We start from the raw sequence: 20,213 nt of genomic DNA, 5'->3' as shown, positions 1-20,213 counted from the left end.
TGATAGAAAAAGGAGGTTTAAAAATCATTCTAGTTAAATTCACGTCCTTCACTGATGCTTATCCCGGTAGAGGTAGGATATGTCACATCCCATGTCAGATATGCACTGTTTAAGGATCATATCCTTATATTAAGGCTCACAGAAGAATAAAATTGTTTTAAACTTGCTTTCACCAAATAGGAAAAAACAAAACAAAAACAAGAATACAGCTGGGCCTTGTAGGTACTTTTATCTGCTCCCTTATTTCCCAAGGGGTCACTACAACAAACTTTGGATGGTCTCTAAAAAGTTCCAATCCATGTACTGAGGCCTGAGGGAGTTCCCAGGACAGTTGACAGAGGAGTTTGTGTCCACTGGTCATCTTGGTTAGGTGTGAAGCATAAATTACCATGATGTGCTCAAGGTAGAAGTGAACCGACAACATAATGGTGAAAAGTAAGAGTTAAATCTGAAGGTTCTTCTCTAAGCCTGTAATACTGGTTCATTATACAGCTTTCCAAACTGTGACATGCATATTGGAAAAAGCCATTACAAAAGTAGAATGTTTCAAATGTTTAAAAATACCAGCAAGATTTTTTATACCATTTGGTAATTTTGTTTTTCAATGTCTGAATCATATCACTTTCTAAAGCAGGAAATACATCACAATGCTGAAACACAATTGATAAAATAAAAACTGAACTTGCAATATCTGCATTTTTTTTCTTTTTGCTGATGTATGGCTCACGTCCCAACACAGCAATAAAGGGTGCTCTATTTATGGCTTTTAAATATAAAACAGTCCATGGTAGACATATTGCACAAAAAGTAAAGCAATTTAAAGTAAATGAGCTGCTACTCTGTCTCTGTACAAACACATATTTTAATGTGTATATACTATACTTGCTGTGGCTTTCTCAAGATGTGGTTTAATGTGGGACTCCAGCTTTTTAGTTGAGCCTAATATTAACATTTGTACAATGAGATCATGATGATGACAATACAAATCTGAGTGTGACAAAGAGCTGATGAAAAATTGAAACGGGTATTTATATAAGCTTGTTATTTCAGTAATTACATTAAACATGGAAGATGACCGAGAATGTTCTTAAAAAGAAACAAGTGAAAAGTGAAACTGAACATAATGAAGCATTGAATTAAATTAAGAATGTTATGAAGTGAAACTTCAACATGAAATATGATGTTGCATTCTGAGGCGTAAGATCTGTTTGTATCGCTTAATATACAGTGTAACAATACTCAGATACTAGAATCACATATTTTAAACAAGAGATACAAAAATAAACATTCTGAAGAAAAGAACCAAGGCCAGCACTGTCATGGTCCCCGTGCCTCGCTGGCTGACCCCGCGCTAGGTGACATGTTTTGTTTTGTTTTCTGCGCTCTCTCGCTCTCTCTCCTCTGCCGGGCGGTGCTCATTATGGGCTTCTGCCCCTGGCCCACACACCTGTGTTCAATCACCACACCTGCTGCTGATCCCCAGCAACCCTGAGTCATACTTAAGACGGTGATCCTACGCTACTCATCACTGGATCGTTGAGCAATCTGTGTCAGTCAACCTGTTACTTGCAAACTTGAATCCGTGAGTTGTCGTTTGAGTCTGTTGCTAACTGAAGCTTCTGTGTGTGTAGATCTTTCCTGGACCTGTCCCTGCAAACCTGAAAACCCCACGAACGAGTGTGTGGAAGCGTGAGAGGCTGCAGAGTAGAGTGGAGGACTTCTTTTCCCCCACGGACCCTGGAGCCCTGGACACCCCCCTGCACATTGTTTATACATTCACTTGGTGTTTCCACTGTAAATACATGCACTGTTTCTTCTGCAAAGGATCCCTGATCTTCGCTTGAGTCCGTTTAAGAACTCTGACAAACACGTCTATGCAAAAGCCTCAATTAATCATACACTTTTGAGTAGGCACAGAATTTGGTGAACTCTTTCAATATAAGTGTGTGTGTGTGTGTGTGTGTGCGTGCATATACACACATGTGTAAACATTTCTCCACTTCATGAACCCCTAAAATGTTGCAATAAGACATAGACCTGCACTTCATCAGCCTTGTGTTGTACTGTTATACTATTTTTGACCATATGAGAGATGATTGCTGATGAATCATTAGCGGGAATATTTTATATGCCAGAGAACAGCTCATTAAATGACAATACATAACAACAACCAAATGCTGTTCCAACTAAAGCATTTAATGGAACCACAATTGTAAAGCCAGTTCTACAGCTCAAAGTACATTTAATACTAGTACCACCGTAGGAATACAAAGGGAGCCAAAGGTAGTTCAAAACAACAGATTGATAGATGAATCACATTTAGCCAGGGAATTGAACATTGAACAGATTATTAGGGAATCTTTCGTCAGTAACAACGGCAGGGGATTTACAGTGTATTTTTTAAGCTTCTGACAGGCATAAAGACTGACGTAAAGAAAAAAAACAAAATAAAATGAAGCCTGAAAAACACAGGCCTGCCACTAAAAAGAATAGACAGACTTAATCCACTTGTAGACAACTGAAGACACAAGCCAGGAAGTCAGAGACAGAATCATCACAGAGATAGCGCAGAATGGACAAACAGAGTGCATCACGGGCAGTAAAACAGCATTTGTTGTCATGTCCATAACTTAGACTCCCCTGAGGTTTTTCCTCTGAAATGACAATCGGACATTGTAGTTCTCGTCTCTGGTGTCAGAGGAGAAAAAAAAAATCCATCCCCCTTCCCGCCTCTTCTCAGATCCCTCTCTAAATCTCATCTGGTTTCATCATAAAAAACGACAGGCTGTCTTGGTAAAGCAAAAGGTTTATATCAGGAAGAGGCCGGGGTGGGACAAAAGCAAAGGCATGACAAAGAGGGCCAACATTTACTCTTGCTTTCTGCCAAGAGTAAATGTAACCAAAGCCAGTTGCTCACAAACTAATGGAGAAAATTTACACATGGAGGTAAATATATAGTTTTGAAGTCTAAGGAGCTTGGAAAGAAAAGCGTCTGGACTACTTTAAGTTTCTTGAACAAGAAACTTAAAGATGACCTGGATGACTGAGAACCTTCACAGACAATATAGTTTTGAAGAATCAAAATGTGTTTCTCAAGTTACTGTTTATTGTTTTGTTTAGAGCGAGAAGTAAGTTTGACAATGATACACCTAGACCTGGAGAGTATTCTTAGCAGCAACACACTGCAAATTTTCAAAGTCGTCAGTCAAGTGACAACTTCATGGAGGTAAATACAGATGGTTTGAAACAAGGTGCAAACCTCTGGTTACTGTCATGGTACGTGTGGACTGTTGGGTATTTTCCTGTATGGCTCCTTTTGCACCGGTGTCCGCCTCTGGGCCCATTCATTTACCTGGACAGCTCACCTGAAACTAATGCGTGACAATCATCAAAGGGTATTTATGACCAGCATCTCTGTCTTTTCACTGCTAGTTTGTCAACTTACCCATGTTGGTAACAGGTTCACTCTTCTTGCTCTGTAGCTCAGTCTCGTGTGTACTTACCTTGATTTCCATGTGCTACAGCTTCATCACACCACTACTCCACGATATAACGGAACTCTCCTTTTGGACACTGGCCACAGCCCTCACCTGATCTACGCCACGCTTCAATCTCCAGGAAGAAAATCCTCACCACACTCACCTGCCTGCTCTCCTGCCACCACAGCTCACAGGGAGCCCTGGAATTCAGGTCCGCTCATCTTCTTTGCGCGTAACTCGTCACTCGGACCGAGCTTAGTTCTCCACCTGCAAAAGTAAGCCACACAAAAAACTCAGTACAGCTATTTTCCCTGGACAAGTCCATGCATCCACTAACCTCTTTTTTTCTCTCTTTTCAGTGAGACCTCTTGCTCCCCATGCAACCAGCCACACCCTGAGCTTGCCACCCTTAGCCCGTCACGCTAGCTTATCTTGTCACGAATCCCCTGCCAAGTATAACTCTGTGTTTTTGTGCCAAATAAAAGTTTGTGTGAATTTAACTCAACCATCTCTGCACGTGGTTCAGCACTTGAGTCCAGTTTTGTACAGGCCTTTGGCCTCAAGTGACAGTTACACTCAAGAACAGATCATACTTTGCCAGAAAACAAAAAAGCCTGCTTACTTCTAAAAAAAAAAAGAATGAATAAATCTTTAGACAGAGGAAACCAAGTTTAACTTGTACCTGAATGATAGGAATAAGAATGGAGAAGGAACTATCAGCACTAGTATTCATTGCTGATAGAAGTGGCAGGATTAAGTCTGAAGTATACAGGGCTATATTCTCTGCTCACATGAAATGTTGCAAAACTGTAGTGATATGCTGTTGGTTAACAGGCCAGTCCTAAGAGTGGATTCATTGTAGCGAACGAGAAGACCGAACTACCGTCAGAGAGACGAATCTTCCGTTGCTCCTGTTCAGCTCTGCTGAGAGTCCTTGCAGGCAGAGGTGGATCATTATTATGGTTGGCACACCTTGTGGCCAATTACATGCAAAGACAGACTAGGGTCATACTGTTATGTGAAAGAAGGAAAGAGAAAGACAAGGGTGATGGAGAGAAAGGAGCATGTGATCCAGACCTAACTATATGCTTTACTCAAAAATGAACAATTTAGGCCTATCTTAAAAGTAAAGAGGTTTTCCTGTTTCCCGAATCCAAACTGGGATTCAAGACCTTGTATGAAGCATTTTAAATTTGATTCTGGATTTATAAAGGAGCCAGAGAAGCCAATATGGCAGAAACATTCTCTCTTTTTCTAGTTCCTGTCAGAACTTGCTGTTCTAATGAAGCTGAGCCAAAAGATCCAAATCTTTGAAAAGAGCTGGAATTAATGTGACTGGACTTAAATGTAAAAGGATAAGAGTATACTGCAAAAGCAACCAAACAGTTTCTCAAGGGCAAAGAAATGTTTTATTTTTCAATAGCCATCTGAACCCAGTAGAAAATGTTTTTTAATTTTTTAAATATGAATACATATATGATTGCAAATCATTAATATTGTGTCCGTCAATCAGTACACAAAAAAAGTTGATATCTAGTTTTCTTGCTCTTTAGATAAGCAACTGTGGGCCATAGTCAAAACAATAAAACCACTGCCTGTGATAATCTTTTCCAAACATGCTCTCCCTCATCACTGACACACACGCACAAACCATGGTTACTCTCAACCACCATCCTACAGCTCTCAGCCAACCACCTCTGTGGTCTCTTGTAGACTCTCTGTCATAGGTAAGAGAGATGACTGACAGGCTTTGCAGCCTAACACATTCAAGAATGCTCAGTGAATCCCATTGCTGCTAAGTAACAACATTTGTTTTACTTTGTTTTACTTAAGTTGCAGTTCTGAAGATAATTACATTAGTAACTCACAGACTAAGTTAACATGTCATCCAGTCCATTAAAAAACAATACTTTAGTTAAAACTTTTGAATTAAAGATGAAACTCTGCACTTCAGCCACTTCAAACACATTGTGACTGTTTAATCAAAAAATATGATAGTGTACAGAGGCATCATTGTCCAGGAGTTTATATAGACCTAACTCTATTCTGTAATTAGACCTTTGATTATTAAATATGTCAGTCTCTCACACTCTAATCATGTTCTTTGCCTAAGCTGGAAAAACCTGATGCAATATGGTTTATATTGTCCCGTGTATATTTTGGAAAAAGTTTAAGGGGACTCTATATCTAACCTCTATGTCTTAGTATTGGGTATGTTTCAGTGAACAATGTACTCCCTGATTAATGGGTGTACTCCATTTGAGTAAACATGGTGAAGAATGCCCCATGGGCTGACAAGTCTGCAGTTTACACCAACACAATGTTTCACATGAGCAATTGAATCTGTCCATTACTCTAATGAAATCTGGTTGCACTCTGACAAGCCCACCCACATACCTAATAAGCCATAAAATTCATTGTTGCCATGGTGCACAAAAAGCAATGTTTTTGCAAGGCCAAGGGTCCAGAAACATATTGCAGTCAACAAGTCAGTGATTACTAATTTCCAATTCCAAAGTCAATTTCAATGCAAGTCAATTATATATTGTGCTTTTGCGAGTGTGTGTTGGGGGGATTCATCACTGAACAGTCTAAGGTGTAACAAAGTGGCAGATGGTCGGAACATAATGCCACAAAATGTCACAAAGAGGAATCCCACGATCTACTGCACCAGAGTGCGGTCTGACAATGGCAGTAAGATTTCCATTGCCTAGCCTGTAGAGGTCTGGATATCCCTCCCTATCCAGAGCATCCAGAGCACCACCAAATCGGTCATGTTGAATAATGTTACAGGAAGCATAATGTTTTTCATGGCTTCGTCCGACCATTTAATGTCTTTCACATGTGGTCGGGGTGAACTTGCTCTAATCTATGAAAAGAAGAGGGCTCCAGTGGTGGTGGACCTGCCACTTCTGGTATTCTATGGCAAATGCCAATCGGGGTCCATGGCACTGAGCACAAGGCCCACAGGAGAATGTTGGACCCTCTGGCCACTCAAGTATATCCATACCAGTGGCTTGCTGTAGGACTCTGGCAATGCTCATTCTGTTCCTCCTAGTTTCTCAATTTGAACAAGCTTCAGTTAAAAGAACAGTTCTGTACCCCCAACTTAACTTTTTTATTCTCATTTGTCTTCTCAGAGATAGGAGGATGGTGAGTGGAGTGATGGAGGCTGATGGAAAAAGCCAGTTTGAGATACAGCTTAAGTGCCTTTTTTTAAAGGGTTCTAGTTCGTTGTAGACATTGTGCAGTGACCTCTCTACTATCTTTACTTCCCTGTTTCTTTCTGAGTCTGCTATTCTCTGCGTCTCCCGTTCTTTCACCATCTCTTTCTCTGTCTGCCTATTACCTTATCTCCAGAGCAACCCTATTGACTTCAGACCGACTGCACAAAATGTGTTTTCAAACAGTGGTGCTGGCGGTCTGAGATGGACAGCCAGGACCATGGCTTTTAATCTCCTGCTGCTTTGCATCTTAAGCTGAGAGCACAGGGGCAAGTGACAGAGGAAAAAATGCTATTCCTCTGTGTGTGTGTGTGTGTGTGTGTGTGTGTGTGTGTGTGTGTCTGTATATGTCAGACAGAAAGAGAAAATGACAGAGAGCTATTCTTGACCTCTAAGACCAGACATAGAGTACTTCTTAATCCCCTTCACCAGTTACCAAGGGAACATAGACAATCCAAATAAAATGTGAACATATGAGAGCTTTCCATAGTGGTTATTTACATATACAGAGAGACCTTTATATACACAATTATACTGGCTGTGTATAATTTTTACCAACATGTTTGCACATGATTCATAGATTTAAAAGGTTTTTAGGAACAGTCCTAATAAAACACCACTTAAAATGGAATGCCCTCACTCTCCGTGCACTCAGGCTAACTTATGATGAAGTTTTGTTGTTGTTGTTGTAGTTTTTGTTTTTAACTTAAATGTTTAAATAAAGCAATAATGCAGCTGTGGCAGCATTACAATCATTCAAAGATCAAAATTACAGTTGCAATTGATCAAAATCACGTGAGGGTTTCTAGTATTGTAATATAATCATAACACTTAAAATCATACATTTTAAGCATAAAAGGAGATGCCAGTTCCAGACCAAAAAATGTTTTTTTGATGTACTGTTCCAGCATACTATTAAGCTGTAACAGAACAGCTTACAGCTTATTCTTAAGCTTAAATAGTGGAGCATGAACAGTGGATCGTGTTTTGACACATTGTTCTATCCTACCTACTATTAAGCTGTAATAAAACACAACACCTGTAGAATCAGCAGTTTTCTCGTCATGCTGATTTTGCAGTGTTTAGTCACTCTTTTAAGTCTCTGTACTTAACAGTCTGCATGCAATGAATGGTTTGTGTGATCCAGTGAAGGTGAGATGTTCTAGATGATGAACTTCAGCTGCTGAGAATAACTAATAGCGACTGACTTCCATGTGCCATATGACTAACTCAATGAGAGTCCAGACCTGCGAACTGTTGGATCACTGAATGAGAGTGTTGGATTTCAGACACTGTGCAATGTATTCCATAAATGGAGCTTGGGAAGCAAAATATATGTCCACATTAAATTTTGTACAGCCTGACTTTATGTAGTTACAAGTAGTTTTCAAAAAAATTGAATATTGAAGTAATTGATAGTAAAGAAGCTTCCAGCAAGTATGTATAAATGAACGTGTGTTTTAGAAGTTGAACATTTCTCTAAATCCTTTTTTGATTGATCTCAGGAAGTAATCTGATAATTTAAGGTATTGAATTTCTGGTTTTTAAAGCCTCATTAGATTTTTATAAACTGCCTATGTAGTATAATGTATGAGCTGGGAAAATACATGTATTAGGGCTAAGGCTACTTTACACCATGGAGGCCTACTCTAAAGAAACTGACACAGAATAAACACTGTTTCTAACTTTAAACAGTTATTTCTTAAATCCAGTTTCAACGTTTGTAGGGTATATGTAGCGCCATCTTTGTCATTACATAATGTGACATGACTAGGTTGGTTGGTTGGTTAGTTGGTTCCCCTAATAGACATACATTTGTTTATGTTAGCTAGTTAGTGACAGAACTGATTACTCAGGGGAGAGCACACTTTCAGCACAAGGCAATTCAAGGTGCTTTGCATGATTAAAATTAAAACACATAAAATAGAACATAAATCCCTTTAAAGGTTAAAATACAAGAAAACATTAACAAGAAAGCATTTACAATAAAACAATAATCAAGACAATAATTTGTATGAAAATTAAAAACAAGCAATTAGAAAGCCATAATAGGATCAGTTACTCCTAAGCAAGTCTAAATAAGTAAGTTTTAATTTTAAGACGTAAAAGAGTTCAGTGTCTCTGCAGCTTTGCATTCTCCCGATAGTGTGTTCCAGATGTGAGGAGCATAGAAACTAAAAGCTGCTTCTCCATGTTTAGTTCTGGTTCTAGGGACAGTCAGTAAACTAGAGCTGGAGGACCTAACTGATCTAGATGGTTTGTACCATGATAGCAGATCTCTAATGTACTCTGGTGCTAACCCATTCAAAGATTTATAAACTAATAAAAGCACTTTAAAGTCTATTCTCTGAGTTACAGGGAGCCAGTGTAATGACTTTAGAACTGGGGTAATGTGCTCTATTTTCTTGGTTCTAGTGAGAACACAAGCAGCAGCGTTCTGGATCAGCTGCAGTTGTCTCATTGATTTTTTAGGTGAACCTGTGAAGATACTGTTACAGTAATCAAGGCGGCTAGAGATAAATGCATGGATGAGTTTTTCTAGGCCTCCCTAGGATGGAGCCCTGAGGGACCCCACATGTGATTTCTATATTTTATGATGAGAATTGGCTAATTGACACATAGAAGTTCCTGTTCTTAAGGTAGGATTTGAACCAGTCGAGTGCTGTACCAGAGAGTCCAACCCAGCTCTCTAGACGTTGCAGTAATATGTCATGATCACCGGTGTCAAACGCCGCACTAAGGTCCAGTAGTACCAATACTTTGGATTTACCACGGTCAGTATTTATACGGATGTCGTTAAGCACTTTGACGAGGGCTGTCTTGGTGCTGTGGTGCCTACGAAAACCAGACTGATAAATATCAAAGCGGTTGTTCATTGTGAGAAAGCTGTTTAACTGCTGGAAAACAGCTTTTTCAATAATTTTACCGATAAATGGAAGATTAGAGATTGGCATTAACGTGCTGTCTAGGTCCTTCTTCTTTAATATTTGTTTGATAACTGCTGTTTTTAAGGCTTTGGGAAAGACACCTGATAGGAGGGATGCATTAACCATTTGGATCAGATGCTCCCTGATGGCTGGGAGGACCTTTTGAAGAAAATCTGTTGGTAAGATATCCAAGCAGCAGGTGGCAGAGCTTAGTTTCTCAATAATTTTATCAAGGCTTGATTGATTTATTGTTTGGAAATGAGTCATTTTCTCTGGATACTTTTAGTGTGTAAGGATCTATTGCTTATAATAACTGGTATTTTACTTTCAGAATATGAATGAGAGTGACCGGACACATTTTGGTAGGAATGGTGTAATCTGGTCATCAGATCCGACATCAGATATCAGACACGGTTAGGTGGAGTGGAGAGCCATATTGTTTATAGTTAGTAGGTGGGTGTGGTCCCACTTTTTTTGTCAGACAAATCCCTCTGTTTATTTGGGTTTGAAGGGGTTCGGGGAACGACTTAATTGGTGATATGATCACTGATGAGGATGATGATGATGATGAAGGTGTACAGACATCAGCTGGTGAGTTTCTGCACAGAGTTGAATCTGCATACTTAGCTGGAGTTGCTGTAATCGCTGCTGGAATGTCGTGGATTCTTTGTAACTGTTCCTCAAAAGCCTTGTCAGAGCAGAGGGCCATCTTGTGATCCTTGATTCCGTGCGCGGCCTCTTTTTGGTGGTTTTGTTCTTTCTTTTCAGTCTTCATGTAAGTCAGGTGTGGGAAACTGAAACTAAAAATTAGATAAGAAGGGGTTACTTCTGTACTGTCCCTGCCTACATCAATTAGTTTTATGTGAAAAAATAGCATATACTGTCCAATTTCACCTTCTTAAGAAGTAATTTGTTGTTCATTGTTGGCTAGCTGCACTGAAACGGGATAATCCTCCAGTTATTAGTAATGTTAGGGTTTGTACTTTATAAATGAGGACTCTGTAGGAGTGCCTGTTTGAGTCAGGTGCTCTGGTAGTTTACCAGACAGACAGTCTGAGGTCAACACCATCCCTTCTTTTCCACGTCAGGTTGAGTGCACAGACTGAGCAGCACAAGCGGCTGGCAGATCAGATGTTCAGATATGATCTACAGTATTTTATGCAAAAGTCTTTCTTTTCTCAAGCATATCCAAATAACATAACAGGTTGCTACATGTGCATCACACCACAAACACAACGAAATTTCTTACCGAAAATGGAAAACAGCAAAACAGTCTCCTGGCTTTACAGGCCAGCTGGAATTTCTCCATTTTTTCTCAATAGCGTATAGGTAACAAGTACTGAGCTAAGATTCCTTGCTTAATCCTGCCGGTTTCTGTTCACTTGTTCCAGGGGCCCTGCAAGCTGCTAACACAGATGGTAAACTTACTGATGTGGACAGTCAGAAGTTTTTAAATTTAAAACTGACTATCAATTTAACAGTAGTGCAGAAAGTGTTTTCTGGGCTTAATCCTTACATATTGTTCATATTTTCGACCTTCTTAGAAGTTGTGAAAAAGATGAAGGTATCGTAGTGATGAAGGGGTTCATTTTGTTCTGGGACTTTTAATCAGGACAGGCATTACCCCATAAGCTGTAACCAAAGTACAGCTAGTGCACCAATTTTGAGTGACCCAACACTTAAAGGATCTGTGTGCTTGTAGCCTCATCCTCTACAACTCCTCACTGAACCACAGCACAAAGACAAGACGCATCACATTTTTCAAAAACGGGCAGTTGTGGTCAGTTTACACACAGTCATCATGGGCATATATACCATTGTAATTCTGGGGTTTCAGTCATTTCTTGGAACTGTTAACGGTGAAAAGACTGCATAGCATCCATCTTTAATTACGTAAAAAAAACAAGCATTGGGTGCACAGGTTTGAATTTATTCAGGATGTTGTAATCCACACAGTGTCAAAAGTATATATGAATAATATATACATGCATTCAAGTGGCACTGTTTTTTCAACTTAACAAGGCTAAGGCCTATTAACTTCATCTTCACCTGCCAGTTGTTGTCAGGGCTTATTAACTTAACAACAATTGGCAGTTTCTCTTTGCCACCATGAAAAAGATTTGTTTGACAGAACTCATTAGCTTTACCAACACTTAGAACAATGGAGAAGTCTAAGCAACTCAGTGAAGAAGGTGAATTATAGATCTACGCAAGTCTCTTGGAGCCATTTCAAAACAACTGCAGATTCCAAGATCCTCAATTAAGTCAATCAAACAATTATAAGTACAAGTTATTTGGATGTGTCATCACAGTGAAGTAAGTTTTACATCTTCATGAACTGAGATGTTGCTGACCAAAAAAAGAAGCCCTTGCTCTAAAATGGAGATTTTCAAGTTGAAATTTTCAGTTTGCCACACAGACAAGCCAAACACCTTTTTGCAGAAAACTTTTATGGTCAGACAAGACAAAAACTTAGCTGTTTGGCAACAACAGTAGTAATGGTGGGAGGCTTTAACACACATGAAAACATATCAGTGGGAGTGTAATCTTTGTGGATTAGAGTAAATCCAAAACTAAATTCAAACGTATGCACCCATTTCTGTTTCTTTACAGTCATGACAGTCAAGGTGTGTGCTCTGCAGTCAGTCCACACTAATAAAGGTTTATCTTATCTTATGTTCACAAAATGATCACCAAATAAAATGATGATATGAAATTTCTGCTTTTTTTTTTCTTTGTTTGAGGAGCATACACAACACTGTTAAAGGCGCTGTTATCAGTTTATATTACATAGTACATCATAAAGTATTTCAAAAAGTCCGAGATGATTACAGTTTAATTTTGAAAACATGGTTCATGCAATTAAGATCAGCAGAGCTGTCTATATGCAGGAGTTTTTGTCACAGTAATTTTTCATCCATAGCAAGGATGGATTGTGAGTGGCGCAGTAAGTTGCCCGCCCCTTGTGAAATAGCAAACTGACATGAAACTACAGTGCTTTGGACAAGTCTGCAGTTTTGGCTGGCAGGGGAGGATCAGTTCATTAGTTACTCAGTTTATCTGAATGACATCAGTCCCTGTGGGTGTACACCTGTCTGTTTACTCACTCGCACTTTGTTAAGCGCTGTCTTTCACACAGAAATACGAATTAGAAATCATCCACACGTACACAGACAATCCACTAACAAAAGTGTAGATTGCATATGATACCAAGTTTTGAACTGTAGAGACACATACACACACACACACTCACACGCACACACCAGGTCTCTGCTCATCATGGCAGCCTCATCTATCTTCTCAGTATTTCTTATTATTTGGTCTGTGGGTCACAGACCCTGCAGATTTCACGGGTCTCTGCTCCTTATCAAGATCAATTCTATTCAACTTCATAGGAGCTGAGGCCTCTTATTACATAATTGAATTTGGTTTCATAATGAGAGCAGAGCAAAGTTCTCACACCTGTGATCTGTAGAGATGAAGGGCAGACCACCTGGAGCAGGTGCTAACATATGACAAATCCGAACAGAAGGATACTCTTACATGAACTTCACATGAAAATAATGGCAATTCAGAGGTTGCTATGCAAATTCACTTCACGTCTATCCTACATTGCAAATTTATAGTGTTCATCTAAACATAATTTAGTCTTGCACTTTTCACATATTTTTTAAGATTATTCAGTCTATTCGATTAAATTATGTTGAAATGAAATAAAGTATGCATTCTCCTGGAGCTTTGCACCCTGTAAAGACGTTGTAGAGGTAAAAAGACTGTATGTCCTCTATTTTCTCTTTTCCTTTGAAAACTTTACTGTCGTCTGAAGTGCTACACTTTAAAGGTAAAGAAAAAGACTTAAAATTAATAAAATGAATGAATTAAAATGAATTGTAATGAGAAAGCGTGTAATTAATGAAGACCCTTTATGTATTGGGGGGAACATTTAAGACAAATATAAGACTCAAGTAAACTAATGTTAACTGTTATCAATTGATATGACAGTCAAATGGCTAAAAATTAAATATAATGTAAGCTGAGTTACAATCAAAAATTTTCTCTGTTTCTTAACTGACAACCAAACTTGGGTCAGTGTCCTGTAGTAAATGGTAAGTAAGTAGGAGAGACACACTTCACCTATTTCAGAGCTGACTAAGAACGAGAGAAGAGCAAAGAAAAGATCAAAGATGGAAAAAAAAACATTATGAAAAGCATAGACAGTGGCTGCAGTAGACACTTTTCATTATTTTTAACAGTTTTATTTCATCACTTTGTAAAACTTGTCTCTTCTCTTGCTTTCTCCAGAGTTAGTTTTACTTTAGCTTAGTATAATTTTAAGAGAAAGCTGTGTAATCTGAAGTATTACTTTAAGGACTAATATAGCATAAATATCATGTATTGAAATGTGGACGTCTCGAATGTTTTCCTTGTTAAAACTGTTGCTTTGACTGATAACTGTATAACTCAGTAGTCTTTATATTTTTCTTTCAACTTATTCTAACTTCTTGACCTTTTTGTATACTTCAAAAGTATTTCTTTAGTGTTTAGTAAAATAAAAATATGTGTAAGCATTTAATTTATAAATATTTGGAGTCTGAAATATCACATGTATTAGCTTTTTCCTTTAACCATGTAAAAAATAATCTTATTTCTTTAATGCTACACCAACAACTTGGACTTATTTTCAGAGTTCACACAGAAGTATCCACATCATTCTGAGTGTCACTGTTAAGGTTGTGTAGTAATGCTGAGTATTCAGAATGTTTACTTTAGCTGTTTAAATCACATTCTGAACCTCTCTTTAGTGAATGAAGTGCAGGGCAACTACTCGACCCCACAGTGTGCTGAGGTCACTTCCACTTCAGCTACTGCTTTGTACTGTACCTCCCTTTGCTGGATGCCTATATTCTTGTTCACTGTGTGTGTCAGTACTTGCATACTGACTTCACTAGACTGAGACATTCAGCTCATTTTGGCCAAACAAACAGGTTCTTCAGTTTTGATTTGATGCAGAGCATCAGAGCAGCAAAGAATACCTTTGACTACTTATGCTTTCTCCCTGGTCTTGGAGCTACATTCAAAGAAAGATTGTGTGAGATAAGTTTACAAATTTTCTCTATGAAATTTTACTAATTAAACTTCTGCTTGCATCTTATCATTCTAACGGCTTTAAAAATCACAAAACTTAAAATTGGCTTTTGATTACATAAAAATATAAATGAGCATATAGTACAATCATTTGTAAGTGTTAGATGGTAAGATGGTATTAGTATTGGGATTAGTATTTGGTATCATAGTATTATTTACTCGTGTTTTTAGGTAGTAGCATGAAAATATACTTCAAGTACCTAAATTAGAAGTATGCATGTATACTCAGTACACAGTACCTTTGAATAATTTGACACTAAGAAATTAACTTGTTGTTACAGCTGAAAATTTATGACCCAGAACACGATGAAGTTGCTTTATTATGAGCCGGAAATTGGCACTGTTTAAAAAAATAATTTATTGTCTAACAAAGTGAATGACTCTTTATTTTCTCACCCAGACACAGAAGCCATTATGATGTTATTAGTGAACAAACATCATCGTCTTGTGCTGGAAGAAATTAGAATCCCTACTTATGAACTAACCTCAAATACGGACTGAGAGGGAAGATGACTTTTCCTGGAAAGAAACAAAGAAACTTCAGTTTTAAAAACCTAGTTGCACCCCATCAATAAATCTTGATCTAAAAAGTTCTAAAAAATTCTGAAGAAAATCAGTATGAGATTTCTGGAGTTACTAGGTAGTTTAGAAAAAAAAAACCTGAAACAAAACTATGAGACATTTTTTAAGGTCACTTTGGTCATAATTTGAGACTTTTGATTGTGGCATTTGCTGACTCTCTTTCCATCCTTTAGTGTTTACTGGACCTTGATTGTGCACCTTTTGTTTGACATTTTGTTGCCTGAACTGCAGATGGCCTGGTTTATGCTAAAAGTGGGTCAAAATGTTATTTCGGCATGTATGATTTCAAAAAAATGCAACACACTGCCAGTGAGAAAAAAAGAGAATCCTGTCATGTGTACGTAACAAGAATATTTTATGCATGAAAATGCAGTTGTCACTACTCGCTCTACATTCTCTTTCTTTGCATCTCTTTCATCCTTTCCCCTCTCTGCCCCACCCTCATATCTACTCTACTTGAAAGAAAAACAAACAAGCATCATACAAATATACATTCACACATGCTCACATAGTCTCACTGGTGAGTTACCCACAGGTATTCTATTATAACAGACATCGAATGTTATTTGGCATTTTCTGTGCATGAAAAAAGAAACTTCAATCCATGTACAGTAACTGGGTCTTTGCGTATTTGTAATCTGAATCTGACTTTGTGCTGTCCACTAATCTGTTTATTGTATTTGTGGAAAAGAAGGCATGGATGTTTCAGATCAAAGACAGACATGCATGCAATCATGGTGAGATGTGTTCGGTGAAGAAAAATGAACCTCATACTATAGAAGTGTGATTCATCATTATAAGGCAACAAAAGAGATCTGCAGAAACTAGTGAAACTAATCTTGGCACAGCATAAATTTGTTTTTCATTCTTTACCTTTTTTTTAATGTCACTTTAAAGTTGGAAATTGATCAATCATTGAACAGGTTGTGGCCAGACGATCTCTTCAGACTCAGACATTTTTGTGTGATGACACAGGGGGCTGTTGCTGTATTTAAGATAAGTAAAAAGGTAAAAAGTTCTTATTCTGAATCACAGTATTTGACCACTTTAGGATGTCCATAGTTTGTCTATCCATCCATAAACAAAAACTAAAAATATACAAGATAATTATGGAAATATTTTATAAACCAGGGAAAAATATGTAACGGAGTCATCCTCATATGCCATCCTCACAAATGATGAGCACAAATAATTAAACTTTTGAAATTTCATTGCAGCATATTTGCTTGGCTTTGCTTTATGTACAGTTCCCAAGCCAAAGAAATCAAAGAGAATGTAATACTTTGATAACCCAATCAAGAACATGTCGAGGGACGTTTGTCGCTACACGGTGGGTCAGAGCGAAGAGACACACATTAAGATTGCAGGATTTGAGTGTTACATTATTGCTAATTAATAACAAGATGGTGATGAAGACTAGAAAGAAAGAGTCCTCAATAAAGAAACACTGATGGTATTTATGATAGCACCCACATATATTTATAAAAAAAAGAGCAAATAGAAACGAAGTAAGAAAAAGATGAAGAAAAGCAGGGCTGAACGTCTAAATAACATTTGCAGTTTTGTGACCAAAATAGGATGTCCTGTATTCTACATTCAAGGGTACATAATGTGAAATCTAACACTTTCTTAGTACAAGATTTTGTTCCATGAACAAGTTATTTCTGTTTACACCATAAAAATGAAACAAAAATCAAACCATGGTTACACACCTCTTAAACTGTCTTCTCTTATTATTTGATTGTGTTTTATTTATCCTTTCATTATTATGATTATTACTCCTTGTTTGTTCAATAGTCTTTTAACTGCACTTTCAGCATCACTGAACATGAAGGCGTGACCTTGATGGCTTCTTTGGATTTAGTTTATTATTAAGTAAAAGCTGAATTAATAAATCAGTGTGTGTGTGTGTGTGTGTACAGAAGTATGCGGCTCTCCATATCCCGGCATATATGAAGCAGTGGAAATCATTGCTTAAGTATGTATGGCTCCTCCTGTGGGAGCCCCTGTTTAATTTCGTATGCCTGCAGAGAGTGTCATAATACATTCACATCACACGGCTCAACAAGCTCACAGGGTCAGGCAAAAGAAAAGTAATGCTTGTCTGTGTCAGCATTTGTGAATTCATGCACTACTGCTCCATACATACACATGTGCTTTTGGGCAGTACTGTATACACAATAGGTTTGCTTACTCATTCTCATGTATGATAGTAAATGTTTATTCATGTACAAACCCTTGTGCACATTCTCTTGAAGTCTCTCTCTTGCCAACATCAATTGTACTGAGAGCAACGCTGAGCAGATCACTTAAACTTAATTAACAACGCATCTATGCATAGTGTCTTTGATAATACAGGAATCAAACCGGACACAAAACATCTAAAGGTCTACTCAACACCCTAAAGTCCAACTAAAGGTCAGAGCCACAAAAAGAAGACAAAAAACTTGAAACAGGCAGGTCTTTTTTGCACTTCCAATTTTACAGACCCCCCTTGACATTAGATGCTATTAGGCTCCTAAATGTGAAGGTATATTGATTTATTGTGAAACTGCTAAAAGTTTGCATAAATTCTAGCATGTGAGGGATTATTGGAGGGTGGCTGGCTTTTAGTTTGACCTTTAATGGAAAAAATGCCCTGGTTGAAGATCTAAGTACAATAAGTTGTTTGAAATCCTACTTTTGGCCTTCACTGTAGTTTAGTGGACTGTGATGAAATGTAAGACTTTGTTATTTTCTTGACGATATACCTTGCACTTCAGTGCCTAATATTATTTGTCCATATGGCTTATTATATATAAGTCAGGGCTCTAGAGTGCGACCAATTTGGTCGCAAATGCGACCAAATTTTTCAGTGGTGCGACGAAAAAAAAAAACCGTTCGGGTAACAAAAAAAAAAAAAATCTCTGCAACTCTCCCTGTGGTCAACAACAGACACACATTATGCCCTATCGTGGACTAAACCAATCAGAGATAGTCAGGGGCGGGACCTCTGTGATTGGCCTTGGTCCAGTTGAAAGTGCAGGTGGAAGGTGGAGGGAGGTGAGTAGCTTGAATAAAGCGATATCAATTCATTATCGGATTCCACACAAAGATCTAAACACAAAGCGGACCCGACGCATCAGAATCAGCTTTGTCTTTCTCGGCTTTCTCACCCGACGGCCCGCAGACGGACACGCTGTCGGAGCTCAGCGATTCTGATGCGTCGGGCCCGCTCTGTGTTTACGTCTTTTTGCGCTGATTCTGAGCTGCAGGTTTTGTCTCTCCAACCAAAATTCACCGAGCCAGCAGCAAAAGAAGCAGCAAACTGCGCTTCACATTTGATAAATGTCGTCATTAATTCCCTCTGACTTTTGCTGTTTTGCTTCCACCACGATAAAAATCACACTTCATACACAGCTCTCTGTGTGTACTTTAAGAACAGTTTCCCGTCTCAAATCTCTGTTTTCTGCATTATTCATTCGCTTATTACCCACCAGTCTACCGTTGTTTACAGCGCTGTCGGCCGCTGTCTTTTTCTTTTTTTCACTTAAATGACCTCGGACAAGAAAGCCTAATTTCTGCTGTTCAATACTGAAGAAATTTAAACTTCTAAAAAATTATGCAAAATTGCAGAATATTGCAGAATATTTTTAAGGTTATCTGCTATAAAAAGCCAGACCAGGAAAATCTCCTTCCTGTTTTTCTGTGTTTTATTCTCAGTTACTTTCACACAAAGGCATCTGCTGTGATGTTCACAATTCTGATAAAGTCTCACATGTATCAGTACTGATAAATGATCAGAATTATAATATTTCTGACTGTCTGAGGCTAAATTGAATCGAATCAGGACTTTGAGAACCGGAATCGAATGGATTATAGAAATCAGTGATGATACCCAGCCCTAGTGAGCAGCCCTGACAGAAGTGGATGTGGCTGTGGGTAATAAGAAAAGATGAAAAGAACTATTGATAACTTTTTTGTTAAGTTAAGGCCTGATCCGTCTGAAATTCATAGCCAGTGCTCTGACACGGTGCCATCAATCTTTGAATGCTGAAAAAGCACAGTGTATCCAGAAAACACATTATATGCTGCAATAAATGCACTGCCCAAGTGTCCCCTCTCCCCACTGCCTTTCTGCAGCAGGCAACAGCAAACAGGTTGTCACAGGAGCCAAGATGATGATTAAGTTTAACATTTTCTACAATATTGACAAAGCAATTTAAGCACAAGATTGTTAGTTAATAATTTAGAAATGAATATTGTCTGTATGGACTTCCCTCCCAAAGAAGTTGCACATGTAAAACTGCGGTGTTAAGCGATGCGGTTCAAAAATTTGTGTGCGCCTAACTTTTGTGCCGGTACGCCTAAATTTTTAAAGTTAGGCGTACCGGTGCGCCCATGTCAAAAAGTTAGTCTAGAGCCCTGTAAGTCCTCCTCATGTAAATTGGTTGGCTTAGTTTTTAAACTATCTATAAAATTGTTTGAACCACTGCTTCTTTCTGTGCTTCGTCAATTTTTTAAAAAACTGCTTTTGTGTGTTTTAATTTGAAGTGGTTTTACCAGCATACAGATGTTGACCAAAGAAATTGAGATTATGTTTGTATATCAAGCTGTTCGGCAAAGATAAAGATAAGACAGTCTTTCTGGTGCAGGGAGAGCTGCATACAAAAACACAATATTACACAGACACACACACGATGACAAAAAGCACATGTTCTCAAAACAAAATACAAGCAAATAAAAATGAATACTTATTACCATAAAGGCAGCCTTCTTTTACTTAAGCAATGACAATTTTTTTTCACACTGTTCTCCTTCCATCAAAGCATTTGGCAGGATGTTATTTTAACCCATAGTTACTGCACGTTTAAAAG

The 20,213-nt window shown here is 38.2% G+C and overlaps 1 long non-coding RNA gene across 1 annotated transcript; it reads left to right on the top strand.

Moving 5' to 3' along the window:
* The first annotated feature begins 1,314 nt into the window (after positions 1-1,314).
* LOC112842096 (uncharacterized) lies at positions 1,315-4,128 on the top strand. The gene is made up of 3 exons (XR_003213722.1): positions 1,315-1,549; positions 1,632-3,754; positions 3,839-4,128. It is a non-coding gene; the product is annotated as an uncharacterized LOC112842096 (long non-coding RNA).
* Positions 4,129-20,213: the final 16,085 nt, after the last annotated feature.

This window comes from Oreochromis niloticus, linkage group LG14 (assembly GCF_001858045.2).
Source record: "Oreochromis niloticus isolate F11D_XX linkage group LG14, O_niloticus_UMD_NMBU, whole genome shotgun sequence".
NCBI classification, from domain to species: domain Eukaryota; kingdom Metazoa; phylum Chordata; class Actinopteri; order Cichliformes; family Cichlidae; genus Oreochromis; species Oreochromis niloticus.
This window is presented reverse-complemented; position numbering and strand designations above follow the sequence as displayed.